Consider the following 9,797-nt stretch of genomic DNA (forward strand, 5'->3'; position numbering starts at 1 on the left):
ATCGAGATGTCCGTGTCTCTCACTTTCTTTCAGAAGGGGCTTGGGACTTTGGCCTCCTATGCTCAGTTGTCCCTCCCTCTGTTGCTGAGACTATTACTCTGATCCTTATTACATCGGGTGAGCATGATTCGGCTATTTGGGTGCATAGTTCTGACGGTGTTTTTTCGCTGAAATGTGCTTGGGAGCTTGTCCGCTTGAGAGACCGAGTTTCTGATATTTTCACTCCTTGCTGGGGCAGTTGGCTGAGGCCTACTATTTCTTTCTTCCTCTGGAGGTTTTGGCATCAATGGCTACCGGTTGACGAGGTGCTCCAGCGTCGTGGTTTCGAGTTGGCATCTAAATGTCAGTGCTATGAGATGCCTGAGACATTCACGCACATTTTCATTGATAGCCCAATTGCACGGTCTGTATGACATTTTTTTGGGGCTGTTTTTCATGTCCGTATTCCCCTTACCAGTGATTTCAGACTCTTCCTCAGTGCTTGGAAGAGGTATCCGGGGTGGACACCTAGGGGCCACGTGAAGGAGTTTTTGCCTTTCATTATTTTATGGTTTCTCTGGACAGCTCGAAATGATGCGAAGCACCGTCATTTGCACATTTCTGGGGAGACTGTTAAGTCTCAGATTTTGTCTTATTTGCGTCTCGCTCACGCTGCGTCTACTGTTAAGCCCATGCATTGGCTGGTTGTTTTGCAGGCTGTGAGAGCGATGGGGATTTTTGCTGAGTTGTGTCGGGTTTATAAATTGACGATTGTTCGTTGGTTGCGGCCGCCGTTTGGGTGATGGGAGTTCGAGAGGTAGTCCTGGGGCTTCTACTGTTGGTGGTGTTGTTCGTGACTCCTCTGGTCAGGTGATGGTTTCTTTCAGCGAATTTATTGGAGTTGGGACCAATATCCAGGGGTCTTCTCATTTCTTCTGATCTTAATCTCTTCCCTCTTTGGATTGAGACTGACTCTTGGATTTCTATTCTTTTACTTCGTTCCCGTCGGTGCTGCTGGGATCTTGAATATTTTGTTACACGGATTCTTTTGCTGATGAGGGGGCGATCTGTTCATTTATCGCATATTTACCGGGAAGGAAATTCAGTGGCGGATGCCTTGGCGGCGAGGGCCCATACTTTTAGCCAGTATACCTTAGAGTTAGGTTCTTCCCTACCTCGAGACATCTCCATCCTTGCTAGATCTGATCGTTCTGGGCTTCCATACCTCAGAAACAGATCCTCTTAGCCATTCGTAGCCCCTTCTTATTTTTTGGATCTCTTTCTTTATGTTATCTGGCTCTATATATATATATATATATATATATATATATTTTTACTGCAGGTCTATTGCTCTAGGAGGTTGTTTCACTTCCATTTGTTCGGTGCAAGTGGGTTCAGACACTTGCATATGACGTGTTTTGCTATGTCTTGTTCTGGGTAGGCTTCAGCACTCTTTCTGTTGGTGCTCCTCTTGAGCTCATCCCTGGTTCCTGGCGGGTGTTTACTGCAGGGGTTCTTTCTGGACGGGCTTCTGCATCACTGTGACACTCTAGTCAGACTTCTACTTCATGGGATTGTATATTTTATTATCTTACTTCAGATGCGGGACCTTTTTTGTTTTGGCTGGATTGGGATCTACATTTTGCTCTTTGATCGCCATTGTACAGTGACTTCCTGGACATATCTTATTTTGACTGGTGGGCTTTGTATATTTGCCAGATACCAGATTAGATTCATTTTGACAGATTGGCATCAGCAGGGTGATAGCTACGGGATGATAGTTTCTTCATGGCTTCTGCATTCATCTCGATGTTATCACTTTGTCTTCATCAGCATATTGTCATTAGGGTTGTTTGTCTTTAATCAGTTTTTGTCGTACTTTGGTAGTATTCTAGGGTTAGTTTTATTTCCCTAGGTGGTTTCGCTTTATGTTTCTGGTGTATTAGCCTCTTTGGGGAGGGTTTGGGCTTGTCCCCCTCCTCTTTTAGGTTTTACTTATTCTGTTACTGTTTATTTTGTTGATATATACAGGTAGGGGTCCGCCTAACTCCCCCGCTTCCGGCGGTGTTTTCCGGCAAAAAAAAAAAACCCTAAACCCTAAACCAAAAAAGAAAAATGCTCTCTAGGAAAAAAATCCCAAAATTCACCCCAAAAATTGCCTAAATATGCAGCCACCTTCGTCGTCGCCGCCGCCACCGGTTTCCGGCCGGTCCGACTTACCACCAGATTCGCCTCATCCAGGGGAACAACATATCAAAAATCAAGTAATTCGGAGTTCGTTTGCCCCCTCAAATCGTCGACTGAAATTTCGCCCAAAAAAGGAAAAAATTCGTCGCCGGAATCCGCTCATCGTTCCGATACCGACGATACACCCCTAGACTCGCCTCTCCAAGCCCAGTCTATGGTCCAAAAATCATCCCAAACAGAGTCCGCTTGCGTGACCAATTACAGTCAAGAATTTCTGTCGCTTCACTCCTCCGCGACGCCGTCCGCCTCTTCGCCAATTCCGGCCACCACCGGCCACCTCTGTGAAATCCAAGACCATTTCCAGAACCGCAACAACCAGACGAACAAAAGCCCTCAACCAATTTCACCCTTCGTGTTCGGAAGTGACCGGAATTTCGGATCTACCGATTCGGTGCCATCAACCCTAATCCCGAACACTTTTGCATCAAATTACTCTATCAATCCTACTCCTATGTTCAATTCCTTTAACTTCAACAATAAACCGTCTATGGGTAACATTTCCCCTCCATCAATTTCAGGTTTTAGACCTCCAATCGGAAATACCCAATGTAACGTACCGTACTTTATACCATTCAAAATTTGCGGAAAAATTAAAAATTTTCTTAAACATAAAATAACCTTCAAAGTTTGCCATAAAATACCACAACCAAGTCCCCCATAAGACATGGTTATTCAAAACAACGACTAAATAAATTTGCTCACAAAATTTTGCTCAAAGTACTTCCCATCAAAACATAAAATCTGAGCAATGTAAACATTTGCATAAAATCATAAACATTGTGGTCCTCGGATTTAGCCTCCCGCTCAGTCCAAGCCTGCCACTTGGTCGCCACCTCCTGTCTCCTCATCAACATACTCACATGCATCGATCAAGTCTAGTGAGTCTAAAGACTCAACACGTATAAACTGAAAATAACGAGTACTAAATAATAAAACCACATGCAACTTTAAAATAAGGCGTACATACATGACTCTTGAACTTGAAATAACTTGAAACATACATACATACATAGACGTGCCATAACTTGAAACTTTTCTTAAACATGCTTGCATACTAGAACATAGTTGAACATACATAACTTCATTATTTTGCGTAGAGGCATGTTTCAAAGCAAGTGACCCATACATAATAAACGTCTGATCAGACAAACCACAGTACTGAGCCGACATGGACGTATCCACTACCACATACATGAGATCCTCGTTCATAATTTAACGGGCTGGTTGGTCCTCGTTCATAATTTAACGCTTTTCAACCTCGATCTAACCCGTTCATAATTTAACGGGCGGATTGGTCCCCGTTCATAATTTGACGCTTTCCAATCCTAAACATAATTTGGTCACAAGTCATTTAGCATACCTCAAAACTTAAAATATTTTCTTGCACGTCATACATACTTACTTGGCGTTGGGGGATTCGTTGGACTTCAACTGGGGCCGTTGCTGCAACATACTAACATAAGTTCAAATGCTTAACTTGCATAACTTAGACGTAATCAACATACTTACACCCAAGCTCATTCAATTCCCTAGGACGTTCTAAATCCCCATGACTCGATCTTGTAAACCATTGCACTACACCGCAACATCGAACCTCAAAGCAACAATATTATTTTTCCCAAAAACGTGAGTACACGGACCCCGTGCATGGGTCCGTACATGGGTCCGTGTAGGGTCGGTAACCTTTGTGCGAAGGAAAAGTGAAGGCACGGACCCCGTGCCTGTCTCCATGTAGGGGTCCGTGTCGGCTCGCAAAAGACATACTCGGGAAAAAAAAAGGACACGGACCCCGTGTCCGGGTCCGTCCAGGGGTCCGTGTAGGAACGCAAATCTGACACCAAGAAGAAAACTCAGGCACGGACCCCGTGTCAGGGTCCGTGTCCGGGTCCGTGTGACCTCAATTTTTCTGCACCTGCGAGAAATTTCTTACACAATGCCTATTCTCCCAATTGACACATAATGAATCAAGATTCAACACTTTGAGACCCTCCTAGGACACCATAGTTATGAGCTAAACTCGCATATACGTCCCAAAATAACGACGCCCTTCCTAACGCAATGCAATCTCATAAACACGGAAATTGACAACAAGCGTTTCTTACGACTTCTAACAAATTCAAGTGCTTATCGACACTAACCGGCACCCAAAATACCAATCCAACAACATGCTAAACATACCTAGACGCAGCAACGATCACCCGTCGATTCCCAACAAAGCCTGCAACAATAAAACTTCAAGAATACAATTTACGTAAAAGTCGCAATTTGAGCAGTCTCACGAAAACGCCATAACTCACTCAATTTTCGTCCAAAAATCTCGAATTTTATATCAAATCGAAGGCATCAAAATGTTCTACGTTTTTCGTGTTGAAAGTTTTCTCAAAATCTGTACCGAAAATACCCAGTAATTCAAAATACAGAGGGTTTCGAAATTTCAGACATGAAGTTCTCTTCGAAACACATCAAATAAATTTTCTGTTCAAACTACCACATAACATTCACATGTTTTCATACAAAACGCATCAAAATTTATACTGTGACAAGATCGATGCAAGAAAAATAGATTATACGTGCCTTTTAATATTAAACGTTACCGAAACGACGTCACCGAAGCGAAGATAGAAGCGAGGTTGATCCGGGACGAACGTGGCGCTAAAATCTTTGAAGAAAACACAACAAAACCTTGCTGGAATTTCAGAGGGAAGGGGGCGGCTGCTGTAACTTGCTCAAGAACCCTAGTTTTCTTTTTAAAATAATGAAATAAAAAATGGGATGAAAGTGTGTGTCGTGTGTTAACGTGAATGGTGTGTAAAAGTGTGTGGGTGCGTGTGTTTGGTGATAACTAGGGACTAAAATTTAGCTTAATTATAAATTAACCACTAATTAAATGGTAAACAAACACTAACCTTTCTTTAAATTTAAAACAGCTCCTCTTCATTTAAAATATAGTGTACAAGTGCTTGACTTTAAAAGTTTTAAATTTCTAAAATCTCTAGATAAATAATTTAGGCTTGCTCAAAAATGCTTAAAACTTAATAAATTAATTAAAATACCCCAATCTCAACTTAAAATAAAAATACCACATTTTAAATTGCCACAGGCGTCACCGGTCTCTTTTCCTCAATCCCGCCTTGAATAATCGCCTGAAACATGAACTCGAAAAACATTTTAACGTGCATCACAAAACATAAATGATTTAAAATAATGCATTTAAATAATTCATGCATGGCTAAAACTCAATTTAAATTAAAATAAATGATTTAGCGATTTAAATAAATGCATGGGTTTTACGTGTATGAAATTTGGGCTCTACAGTTTCTCCCCCACTTATAAAAATTTCGTCCTCGAAATTAAGTCTTACCGAACAACTCCGGGTAGCGAAGTCTCACGTCGGCCTCTGACTCCCAAGTGGCTTCCTCCACTGATTGGTTCAGCCACTGAACTTTGACTAGCTTAGTCGTGTTGTTCCGGAGTCTACGCTCTTGTCTGTCTAAAACTTGAATCGGTCTTTCCTCATAAGACAGGTCTGGAGCCAACTGCAACGGCTCATAACTCAGAACATACGAAGGGTTAGCTAGATACTTCCTCAACATTGAGACGTGGAACACATTGTGTACCCCGGCCAGATTCGGCGGAAGGGCAACACGATACGCTAGTGTCCCAACTCTGTCCAAAATCTCGAAATGTCCAATAAACCTCGGACTCAGCTTGCCTCTTTTCCCAAATCTCATCACACCCTTCATAGGTGCTATTTTTATAAAAACATGATCACCAACGGCAAATTCGAGATCTCTCCTCCTCTTATCAGCATAGCTCTTCTGACGGCTTTGGGCAGTCTTCATTCTGTCACGAATTTTGACCACCAAATCTGCAGTCTGCTGAACTATCTCTGGACCAAGTTTTGCTCTCTCACCAACCTCGTCCCAATGAACTGATGATCTGCACTTCCTTCCATACAACACCTCATAGGGAGCCATACCAGTAGATGCTTGGAAACTGTTGTTGTAGGTGAACTCCACTAGAGGTAGCTTAGACTCCCAAGTCCCCTGAAAATCAATCATGCAGGGTCTCAGCAAATCCTCTAAAATCTGAATCACTCGCTCAGACTGGCCATCTGTCTGCGGGTGAAATGCTGTACTGAAAAGCAACTTTGTCCCCATGGCTGCATGCAAACTCTTCCAGAAGGACGATGTAAATCTCGGGTCCCTGTCGGACACAATCGAAACTGGGAATCCATGTAAATGGACTATCTCCCTGATATAAAGCTCCGCATACTGCGTCATGGAGAAAGTCGTCTTCACTGGCAAAAAGTGCGCTAACTTAGTGAATCGATCCACAACAACCCAAATGGCATTAAAGCCTCTGACTGATCTAGGCAACCCAACGACGAAGTCCATAGTGATATTCTCCCATTTCCACTCTGGGATAGGGAGCGGCTTAAGCATTCCTGCTGGCCTCTGATGCTCTGCCTTCACCTGCTGACAAGTGAGGCATTCAGACACAAATCTGCGGATGTCTATCTTCATCCCTGGCCACCAATACAAAATTTGCAGGTCCTTGTACATCTTGGTACCTCCTGAGTGAATAGAATACGGAGATGCGTGCGCCTCTGTCAAAATATCCTGTCTGATCGAATCAACACTAGGCACCCACATTCTACCTCTGTATTTCACAATACCGTCTGTCACTGTGTACAAAACACTACCCTTGTCTTCATCTTTCAGTCTCCATTTCTGTAATTGCTCGTCTGAAGACTGTCCTGTCCGGATATGGTCTAGCAAATCAGATTTGACTGTCAGATTAGACAGCCTAGGAGCTCTGCCCTCACGATAAATCTCTATACCAAACCTCTGAATCTCAGATTGAAGCGGTCTCTGAACGGACATCTGCGCTACAACTGCCACTTTCCTGCTCAAAGCGTCTGCGACAATATTAGCCTTTCCCGGGTGGTAGCTAATTTCGCAATCGTAATCTTTCACGAGTTCTAACCACCGTCTCTGTCTCATATTCAGCTCTTTCTGTGTGAAGAAATATTTGAGACTCTTATGATCGGTAAAAATCTGACATTTCTCGCCGTACAGGTTGTGTCTCCAAATTTTCAACGCAAACACAACGGCGGCTAACTCCAGATCATGCGTCGGATAATTCTTCTCATGCACTTTCAACTGCCTGGAAGCATAAGCTATGACCCGACCTTGCTGCATCAATACTGCGCCTAACCCGAGCTTAGACGCATCGGTATATAACACAAAATCTCCTTACCCTGATGTCATGGCTAGCACCGGCGCAGAAATAAGAGCTTGCTTCAAAGTATCGAAGCTCTTTTGACATTCATCACTTCACACAAACTTAGCATTCTTTTTAGTTAGTGATGTGAGTGGCACTGCTATAGATGAAAACCCCTGAATGAACTTACGGTAGTAACTGGCTAAACCCAGAAAACTGCGGATTTCAGACACATTCTTTGGTTCTACCCATTCGTTGACAGCTGCTACTTTCGCTGGATCCACCTCGATACCGCTGCTAGACATTATGTGACCCAAAAATGCTACCTTCTCCAACCAAAATTCACACTTACTGAACTTCGCAAACAACTTACGGCTCTGCAAAGTCTATAGAACTGTCCTCAAGTGCTGGCTGTGCTCCTCATGGCTCTTCGAGTATAAGAGAATATCGTCAATGAATACTATGACGAACTGATCGAGGAACGGCTGAAATACTCGGTTCATGAGGTCCATGAAAATAGCTGGAGCATTTGTCAATCCAAATGGCATCACCAAGAACTCTAATGCCCATATCTGGTCCTGAAATCTGTCTTGTGTACATCTGCATCCTTCACTTTCAGCTGATGATACCCTGATCAAAGATCTATCTTAGAGAACACGGTAGCTCCCTGCAACTGATCAAACAAGTCTTCGATTCTAGGCAACGGGTACTTATTCTGGATCGTTACCTTGTTCAGCTCACGGTAATCGATGCACAGTCTCATGCTCCCGTCTTTCTTTTTCACAAAGAGTATTGGTGCGCCCCACGATGAGAAACTCGGGCGGAAAATTCCTTATCTCAGAGCTCCTGAATCTGCTGCTTAAGTTCTAACATCTCTGCTGGAGCTAATCTGTACAGTGCCTTAGAGATTGGCACTGTGCCTGGCATGAGATCAATGGCAAACTCCACCTCTCTATCTGGTGGAAGGCCTGTGACGTCATCTGGAAAGACATCTGGAAATTCTTTGACAACAGGCACCTCTGATATAGAAGGAGTGGGCACGTCAAGCGCTGAAATAACACTGGCCAAGAAAGCCTGACACCCCTTAGAAATTAGTCTCCTCGCCTGCATGCACGAAATCATGCGAGGAAAACTACTCCATCTAGTTGGCTCGAATAGAAACTGCTCCATGCCCAGCGGTCTGACCAACACTGATCTCTTCTGAAAATCGATCAGAACTCTGTTCTTAGTCAGCCAGTCCATGCCCAAGATAATGTCGAATTCTGGCATCGGCAATAAGATCAAATCTGCATATACTAGGTGGCCATGCAGTTCTAGATCGATATCTCTAACCACGCTGGTTGCTAACAGTTCCTCCCCTGATGGGACTGTCACTGAAAAATTCATGTCTAGGCCAATTGACTTGAGGTCCAAATGATTAGCAAAAGTCTTCGAGATAAAGGAGTGAGTGGCTCCTGAGTCTATCAGTGCAGTTGTGACTAATCTCTTTATGGAAATATTTCCGGTTAGTAAAGTCGTGTCTGGGTCCACCTCTTGAGCATGCATGGCGAACACCCTCCCTTGTGTTGGCTGCTTCCACTGAGGGCACTCTTTCAACATGTGGTCACTGGCTCCACACTTAAAGCATTTGCCTGATCCATACAAGCATTGCCCTGGATGCTGGCGGTTGCACTTAGGACATACTGGGAAAATAACGGGCTTCTGCGGTGCCCCTTGCTGCTGGATCGGACCATTGCCCTTCGGCGGTCCCTTATAAGGTTTCTTCCCTGGTGGCCCCTGGTAAGGCCTCTTGTGCTGGGGTCGCTGCTGCTGATGGTGCGGTGGCGCCTGGTAGGGCCTCTTGCTCAACCGGTCAGCCTCAATATCCCGCTGGTCTTGCTCTGCCGCCAAAGCTCTAGAAACGGCAACTGCATATGTAGTAGGGCCAGCTACCCTCACATCACGACGCAAGATCGGCCGCAAACCATCCATAAAATGCCTCAGCTTTGCCTGAACGTCATTAGAAATCAGGGGTACAAAGTAACATCCCCCTCTCAAACTTCCTGACGAAGTCTGCCACGCTGCTGTCTCCTTGACGCAACGTCATGAATTCCCTAGTCAATCGGGATCGTACCTCTTCAGTGAAGTACTTGGCGAAGAAAACTTCTTTGAATCCAGTCCATGACAAAGTCTGCAAATTGACCGCCACTGATGCACTCTCCCACCATAGCCTGGCGTCCCCTGAAAGAAGGAACGTAGCACACCTGACCCTATCAGCATCAGTCAGTTCGGGTGTAAAATGACCATTTTGCCCCTGGAAACCCAAAATGACCATTATACTCCTGGACTCCTTAATTTCAACCCGA

The sequence above is a fragment of the Primulina tabacum genome, chromosome 13 (assembly GCF_025594145.1).
Source record: "Primulina tabacum isolate GXHZ01 chromosome 13, ASM2559414v2, whole genome shotgun sequence".
NCBI classification, from domain to species: domain Eukaryota; kingdom Viridiplantae; phylum Streptophyta; class Magnoliopsida; order Lamiales; family Gesneriaceae; genus Primulina; species Primulina tabacum.